The 9,325-nt window shown below is 29.5% G+C and overlaps 1 protein-coding gene across 1 annotated transcript in view; it reads right to left on the reverse strand.

The window, feature by feature from the left end:
• Positions 1-9,325, reverse strand: part of LOC117169719 (laminin subunit alpha-2) — a 359,746-nt gene that overhangs the window by 264,116 nt on the left and 86,305 nt on the right. The gene's annotated exons all lie outside the window — the stretch shown is intronic.

Here is a 9,325-nt window from a genome sequence, read left to right on the forward strand (position 1 = left end):
AATCTTTTCATTTATATATACTTTTATGTATTTCTTTTATTTTGACTCAGCATTTCAAAATACATAGTAAATGATAGGTCTCGTCTCTGGAACCAAACACTTCTTTGTGTGTCAGTGTAATTGTAATTCTTAATAAATAATATTTATTGTAATACCTATAATTCTATTAATAAATAATATTTGTAAAAAAAGCATCACTAATCACTTTACTATCCTTTAATTCTTATATGCACATTTATATCCCTTCGGAAATAGTTAAAAAAAAATTTAATTTCAATCTTACAAGGAAAACAAATAATACAAATTTTTATTGATATTAATTGTTTTCCTTATACTTGAAGTCAAAAATTTGTATGAAAACTTTTTTCGAAAGGATGAAAAAATTTTACCAGGTCTCTGCCATTAGTTTAAATATACTAAAATTAGTATATGTAATACGTATTTATTAGTATATGTGTAACGTACAATAAATTTACTATAAGCGTGTACTTCATTTAGCATACGCGTGTCCTAAATTTGTTATATGCGTATACTAAATTTCATATACATGTATATTGAGTTTAGTATATGCGTAAACAAAATTTCATATGCGTGTATACTAAATTCAGTATATACATATACTAAATCTAATGTACGCTGATATACTAAATTTAATTTCGTGTTGTGCATTCTTGCTTCCATTACATGTATACTAAATCTTGCGCAGATTTTTCTAACAGTGTAATTTTCCTCATATCAAGAAGATAAACAATATAAGACGCGAACAAATGCACTAAATATTGCCTAATGACCACTTGAATATCAAGAATTTTTTCTCATATAAGCAGAATAAAGCATTTTTTTGAAACTTTATAAATCGGTACTGTGGTGGGTCATAAAAGGGTCAACAATAGGTCGACCGAAAGATCTCGAAGACGGGAAAAAATAAACTAAATATAGTAGAGTTGTCATTTGAATCTTAATACATTCTTTCTTATATAAACAGAATAGGCCATTTGTTTAAACTTATGAAATCGGTAATAGTGGGTCATAAAAGGTTCAGCGATAGGTCGCTCGATGCGTCACGAAGACGCCAACTTGTGCGTGAATTTCAGAATTTGAATTTGTGAATGAACCCTTATTTTTTTATTAATTTATTTTTTTATTAATTTATTTTTTTATTTCTCTTCATAACCTGATTCGAAGAAGAAAGTCGGAACAAAAAAAAGTATCACTCTGCAATTCTTGAGAGGCTCGAGTACCATATAAGTGGTATTAAGTAGTAATTATAGTGACATTCGGAATAATCATAGAGCGTGTCTGAAAAGACTAGTAATCAGAATTTGAAATCATGAGAATCGGATCTTCGTACCTGTATCCGTTATTAAAAAAAAATTTTCATAAAAAAATGTACCTAATAGTCAATAGAAAAAAGTTCGAACTCTTTTTATTGCCAATCAATCTTTAAATATATAATTTTGATTTATCTGCCATTAATTCGAATGACTTACAAATATTGTTTTGACTATTTATTTTAAAAAGCGCCCAATCTGAGGAATTTGTAGGTTAATTATTAATTGTATTACTGAGTAAATTTTTTTCACATATTAAAATTGTACAGAGTTCTATAAAATAGAAGATAAGCGAATAACCAGTTTCTAATCAAGAGTCGACTTCTGAATTTTATTCTCGTGGATAACCAAGTACGTGCAATCAACAATTCGCTGAATAAATCACGGGCATAATTCCAGTCTTCATATCGAAGTGAATGATTAGGTGAAACCAACTATTAGAGTGGAATTATAAAATAGTTTCTCAGAAATTTCAGTATGGATAATAAGATAATTACATATTTAAGATTAAAATTAATATTATACTGAAATTAGAAATTCCCATTTCAATGGAAATTATAATCTACAAAACAGTTTAATTTCAGCCCGTCAAGATGCATTCTGAACGAAATAGCTGCATTTTCTACATGCAGCTGATTTTTTCACACGACAATATAAATTTCCAACAAAAAAGTTAATTTTGAACCAAATTCTTGAATTCTCAAGTCAAAAGATGAATTTTCTAAACAAATGTTTAATTTTTAATTTAAAAATGTTCGTTTTTAACCAAATTGTCAAAGTTTCTACCGAGAGCACTTTTGGTAAAACTTGGAAAAGATCTTCATTTTAGTATTTTATAACAAGTTCCGTAGTTAAAATTAGATTATATTATTGTAAGCCAGAGGAAAAAAATATTATGTACCTGAAAAATCGCCATAACAAATGTCTACACATACCTGAGGCAAATTTTGGAGTCGCGTGAGAAATAAATAATGAATTACTTCCAAATTTATGTTTAACAATCTTAAAGTTAGACTCAAGAAGTAGAATCTTCATCATTAATATTTTTATTCAATATACACTACATATGCACGCAAATTTAAGTGTCTTTGAAAATATTTTTGAGGTTAAGTCGATACGTAAGATTGTCGATTGACAATTAGGAATACGTTATTGAGTGCTTCTTGGACGTTGTTTGAAGAAAAAGTATCTCACTACTCATCCTCTTAAATTTTAAGTGTAAGCATTAGGAATTTTTTTTATAAATAAAAAGAACGGCCAACAAAATCTTTTCTATGTTTTTCAGTATCCATCGACGTAAATGGCAATAACTTTTATATTTCACAACAGAACTTACTGAATAAAAGATTAAAGTTTTGTTCAGAGCGACAGAAAATTATTGGTCAAAGGATTTTTCAATCCATTTTACTTTAAACCTTTAGGAACACTTTTTATGTTGTTTTCCATCGACGTAATATCTATCTAAGTGACCATCGTTTCATGTTGTGACGTCACCTGACAAGATGCCTGCACGCCAAGGGTCAAATCTTTTTCAAATTTTTCAAATTTCTTGGTATTTTTAAGATCTTTAATCAATTTCAAAACATTTGGCACACTTTTAAGTTATTTTAAAAGATAACAATAAATTTTTAATAAATTTCTGAATTTTAATGGGATTTCGAAGGCTTTAAAATATTTGAGGGTGTTGTAAAAGATTCATATACACATTCAAGAACTTTAAAAAGTTTCAAGGGATTTCAAAACATATCAAAGGATTATAACGATTTTGGGAAACGAAGGATTCCTATCCATTTTCAAGAAATTTAAACTGTAATCAAAAATTGAATCGGAACTTTAAAAAATTAGTTAAAATCATTGATATTCGATAAATAAAACATAATTTTTTTTTATATCTAGCATATATTTTCTACTATACTATTCTTCATTTGTGAAAATTAATTTGCTTTCTTTTACTTTATATAGGATTAATTCTAGTTACAAGAAAGATGAAAAATGGGTGCGTCATCAAAAAGCTCTAAAAGCCTTTCAAATAAATTTGTAGCGTGAATACTTTTATAAGTTTTTATTTTAATTGTAATGAACCCAATGTTTACTAACAAATTCTGATATAATTTCTCGTGGAGTTCGAAATTTGTTGGTAAATTTTCAAAAGTTCAAAAAAGACAAAATAGTGATGGTTTTTCTAAAAAATTCACATTTTTTTTAAAACGCCACAAGATATGAAAAGCGTCAAAGAAATGAAATAAGTTTTCTAAAAAAGTTTCCAAAAACTGTCTCTCGACACTTTTTTTCTTTTTTGCCATTTTCGCACAAATTTGAAAATAACGCTAGATAGGAAAAAACTTTAGAAAAATATTAAAATGTTATAACATTTAAAAAGCTCAAACGACAGAGCTCGAATTTATATTAATTTACCAATAATATACGTAGGTTTAACGAAATATTTCTGAGGTTCCTTTTATTTTAAATGTTGAAGCAAGTCTGAGGCCAATTAGAAGTTTAATTTTCAAAGGCGATTATATGGATGTTAAGAATACAAAAGTCTATATAGTTTGAATTTTTATACATTGCGAACTAAATTATATTTTGTTGAAAATTAATTCCTTTAACACTTTAACTGAAAATTTGAATGCCCATTTTGGATTGAAAATTAATCTATTCTTGTTCAAAATTCAATAATTAGGGTGAATTAGGGTCTTTGTTAATTAAAAATTTTAATTTAGCTATATTTCGTTGAGAATCCACATATTTTGTTGAAAATCTATTTTTTGGGTAGAAAATGATCTTCTTCTTTGCAAGTTCATCCTAGTATTTAAAATTTTTTATAGGTTACAAGTTCAAGTATTACAGTTCAATGTTTATCACTTCAGTTGAAAATTTCTTTTTCTTTAAATATAAGCTGTTTGATAGAAAGCTTGTTTTTTCTTTGGATGAAAAGGAATTTAATGCCAAAAATTAAATTATTTTGTTGAAAATTTTGTTTCTTTTTAGGTAAAAAATTATTTTGTTTTTAAACTAAAAATGTTACTATTATTCTATTTGAATATTCCGTAGTTTTAAATAGAAATTCATCTTTTTGCTTGAACGTTCATTTTTTGACTAAAAATCTAATAATTGAATTTTTCGTTGAAATTGGTCTTTTTTAGTTGAAATAAAATTAATCTATTTTGGTATAAATTAATCTTCTTGCTTGAAAATACATCTCGTTGTCAAAAATTTAATTATTCTAGTTACAGATTCAACATTTTAGTGGAAAATTAATCTTTTTGATTTAAAAGTCAACTATTCCTGATAAATATTTTCAATTTTTGTTGGAAATTCATCATCTCTGGAAATACCGATTACCCCAATTCGTGGCACATCTCAGGAAACACCGGTTGCCATAATTTCCGGCATACATTAGAAATTTCCTTAAAATATACCCTGTAGAAATTTGCAACCAGTAATCGTTGTTACAGTTTTTTTTGCTACTTTCATTTGTTTGGAAAAGTTTGACATTTCATAAATTTGCGGAACATAAACCAATTGAATTGCATATTCAAAACTAAATAACTTGAAACTGAATTGTTTAAAATAGAGAGACTTGAATAGTTAATATTGCAGACGACTATAAATTTAAACGTTGAACGTCCCAATTATAATTGTTCTATTTTGAAGATATTTAAATTGTAAGTAAAATGGTTGAATTTTTATGAATAAATAACAATTAAATAATTATTAATTTTGGAAAATTCGTGTAAGTTTAAGAGATATTTAGAAGTTTTAAAAATATTCCAACTTGATTTGAAAATTAAAAAGATTTCAATAAATTTAAAACAAAATAAAAATTTGTGAAGATTATAAGAGAATTTTTTGCCACCATTAGTGGACTTTAAAATGTTTTACGATAATAAAAACAATTGCTCGAAATTCCTGTAAAAATGACAACTGATGTTTTATTTAAAAAAATAATAACAAATATGGATGAATAAATAAAAATAAATAAATTATTAATTTAGAAAATTTTGAGTGAGTTTAAGAGATATATAAAGTTTTTGAGATGACAGAAAAATAATTTAAAATCTGAAAGGATTAATTTCTTTTTAAGATTTTTGAAGATTGTAAACCAAAAATTTAGAATTTTTTAAAATGATTTTAAAAGGTTTCAAAGGGATAAAAGAATGATTGAGACTTTCGAAGAAAATTGAAAATGATTTTTTATTCTGAATCATTAATTTTAAGAAAATTTTTTTTAATTTTGAAATGATTTTCAAAACTGACAAATAAGAATCTTTAAAATTTTAGATCATGTCACAAAGTGTTATGATTTTTACATTTGATTTTATACCGAGGGGAAAAAGTCAGGTAAGAGCCAGAGTTCACGACTGGCGCAGTAACGCGCCAGTTGTAATACAAAATAAATACCAGTACTGGTTGATAGTACTGTGCCAAGCATCGGTATAGTACTGGTTTACGACTGGCTCAGTACTGACTGACATTACTGGTAGAAGACCGATGCAAGAATTCCGCCAACGGTTGGCGTGATACTGGTATACTACTGGCGCAGTACTGTAACGTATTACTGGTCAAATACTGACCACATACTTCTTGATACTGGTCTTGATACTTTGTCTACTACTGGCCAGGGATGCATCAAGAGGTTCGGCTGGATGTCCTGCACTCAGCCGAAAATTGTACTAACATTGTACTGACTGAAGCGCGCAGTGTACTGAATGCGTACTAACATAGTTTTGGGCGGGATATTTTAAAAGCATATAAGCATAGTCTTCTTTATTATGAAACTGCCGGCTTTTAACAAATATAATTTTCAAGCAAAGAAGTTGGAGACTGAAAAATTAAATTCTGAATAAAAATGATCTTATGAACTATAAGTCAACTCAAAGTGAGATTAAATTTGTTCATTTTTGTTCCTGATGTCATCTTATAATACATTAATAGTATAACATAATGTTGACACTTTTTTGCAAAATATGATCTAGTAATAATACTGAAAAAGAAGAATGGAACAAAAAAATGCAATTTATAAAATAGTAAAAAATAAGAGTATTTATGATTAATTTGTGTGTTCCGAACTTTGCCAGAAGTCATTGAGCTCTTTGGATGACTCAACTCCAGTTTTTTTAGGGCAGAATTGAAGGGCATCGTTAGGATCAATTCGAAATCTTTTGCTGCGGTTGTTTGTTCCGTCTTTTTGCAGGTCTGCATTTGCTGACATGAGTTCTCTTTTTCCTTCAAAGTCTTTTCATCCCACTATTCGTGCAAATACCTCAGAAAATGGTAGTTCTTTCGGTAGCAATAACTTGTTGCGAAGTATACTCTTGCGTTGACAGATAAATGGAGGGTATTTTAATACATGTCCAGTTTTCACTGTTGGCGTGAAAATTTTCAAAATTTTCCTCATCATGCGTGAATGACGTCAGTAGTGGGAACCCGATGCCGTGAAGCGTGAATATGTTCGGATTCCAACGGACCTCTTTTTTTAAACTTATATGACAGAAAGAGAAGTCCGTTTAAATTTGAGAATTTCCACGGCATCGGAGTTGCACGGCTGACGTCATTCAGGTCATATTTCTTTCCTGTTGGCTGCTTGGGTCCTTTTGCTGTCTGCTATATATCTTTCCGTCCAATTATAATAATTCGTCTTCTTGGATGAAAATTCCAGATTGGCTGAAAAATAAGAAATGAATGTCGTCCGCCTGCTTTGTACTGCAATGTACTGACATTTAAAAATGTACTAACTCGATTGTACTGATTTTGATAAGTGGTACTTCCGTACTGCAAAGTTTGAAAATGTACTGTTTCAGTACAATTGTACTGCAAAATGCATCCCTGCTACTGGCGCAGTACGTCCGCCCGATACCGCAGTGACAACGCCTCACCACGTGGGTTCTATCTTCATCGTTGTGAACGAAGGAGAGAAGAAAGCGAAGAAAGCACGCTCAGAGATTCTTTGATCGCAATTTCGACCGGCTTCAAATTTCTCAAATTTTAGGTTTGTATTCTATGTGTTACCGTGCCTTACTTGAAGGAGATATCGCTGAGAATGGTAAGTGAGCAAACATTTTAGGGTGAAAATAATGGAAAACTTGCATTTCGAGTTGTGAAACGTTGACAGTCAGTCGCACTACACGAATTAAATGTATTAGGTTATGTTTTTGTACGTTTGAGTTTTTATTGCTTTTATTTCTAAAATTAAACATTTAGTGTAGTTAGTAATGATTGATATTCGCTACAAATGATACTAATTTTGGAAAATGGTAAAGCTTCAGCGGTGTTAATTATTAACTTCATCATGATGTGCCTCGTGTGCCTTTTCACGTACCCATACTGTTTTGTAATTTCACAAATTATTTGTAAATATTTGCAACTCGTGTCGACTCAATTTCGCGTCTAAATTATTACTGTGTTTTAAATAAATTTTTACAAATAAAAGAATAAATAAATTTAAACGGTTTATTTTTCATTATTGTCTTTCTTCTTAGTTTCCGCTTATCGATCGACTTCTTCGATTGTCCAGCTTCAACCAGCTTACACCGGCTAAGAATCTCTGAGATAAGTCAGTAAGCAAACTATTTAGTGTAAAAATTATGGGAAACGTATGTTTAGAATTAAGAAACATAGGCAACTAGACGCATTAGGCACTTCGAATATAGATTATGTTTTCTATCTTTGATCTTTTATTTCCAAAATTAGACATCTAGTGCAGTTTGCCGTTATTGATATTTGATAAAAAAAATACTTTCTGCTTAAATAATTTTGTTTTTCTTATTTCAAATACATACAAATTGCTTTTAAAAATTGAAATCTTTCAAAATAGTCTAATTTCAAATTGAAAGCCTTAATGGTTTAAAACTTTACAGTGCGTTGTTTCGAAGCTCTCAAAGGCTGCAATTTTTGATCAAATTTTGTCCTAAAAGTTATAATTTAAATCAAATTTTGCAGGTCTTTCAATAAAGTTTCAACTTGAACGATTACAATTGGAAATGTTACAGCATTGAACATGATAATTTGTAGTATTTTTAATGTTTTCTATTCATAATCTAAAATTGTTCAGTTTTAATGGCTTGAATGTTTGATTCTGAGTTTAGTTGCCACCCTGTATAATTCGACAATATTTACTTTATGTTTATGATTGTATTTTTATATTGTTTTCTTTTAAAAAAATCGTTTTACAAAAGATCAAAAATGTCTCAGTAAAAGACTGTATCGCGTATATATCACCCGCTGGTTCTCTAATGCAGGAGATCGAGAAGGCGGTAAGAAAAATAATAACAGAAGTTAATAACAAAAATTTGAACAAACTGTGACAAAGTTAGAATTGCGAACAAAAGTTTTTAAAGTTATTTTGTTCTTTACCAGTAACTTTGAGCTCATACGGATCTTCTCCTCACTGATATCATTCAATATTAGGGGTTTGGCTAGTACTACGCCAGTACCAACGGTATGTAGTGGCCCAGTATTGCAGATCAGTATAGAACTTGATTATCATTATGGCTTTTACTAGTAATGCGCTAGTCTCATCAGTATGAACTGACCTATTACTGCAGATCTGTACAAAACTTAAGTATCATTAGAGAATTTACCCTTACCGCGCCAATAACAATAGTATGTATTGGCCCAGTATTGTGAGTCAGTAGAGAACTTAGTTATCATTAGGGGCTGCACCAATGCCACGCTAGTACCAACGTTATTCATTGGCCCAGTACTGCAAGTCAGTATATACCTTCGTTTAAATTTGGAGCTTGATCAGTATCCTAGCAAAAATTATTACAGAGCAGATCGTTAACTGTTCTAGAACACAAAAGAATGAGTTCTAGAACAGGTTAGTAACAGGTTACGAACATGCGAGTAATTATGTCATCCCCCATACGCTAGAATAAATCTGTAACAGCTCTAGAACGCTGTGACAACCCATCTGTAACAATTCTAGAACAATTCTAGAACTTAATTACAAATGTTGTATAACAAATCTTTAACAGATCTAGAACGCTGTG

Source organism: Belonocnema kinseyi, chromosome 1 (genome assembly GCF_010883055.1).
Source record: "Belonocnema kinseyi isolate 2016_QV_RU_SX_M_011 chromosome 1, B_treatae_v1, whole genome shotgun sequence".
In the NCBI taxonomy this organism is placed as follows: Eukaryota; Metazoa; Arthropoda; class Insecta; order Hymenoptera; family Cynipidae; genus Belonocnema; species Belonocnema kinseyi.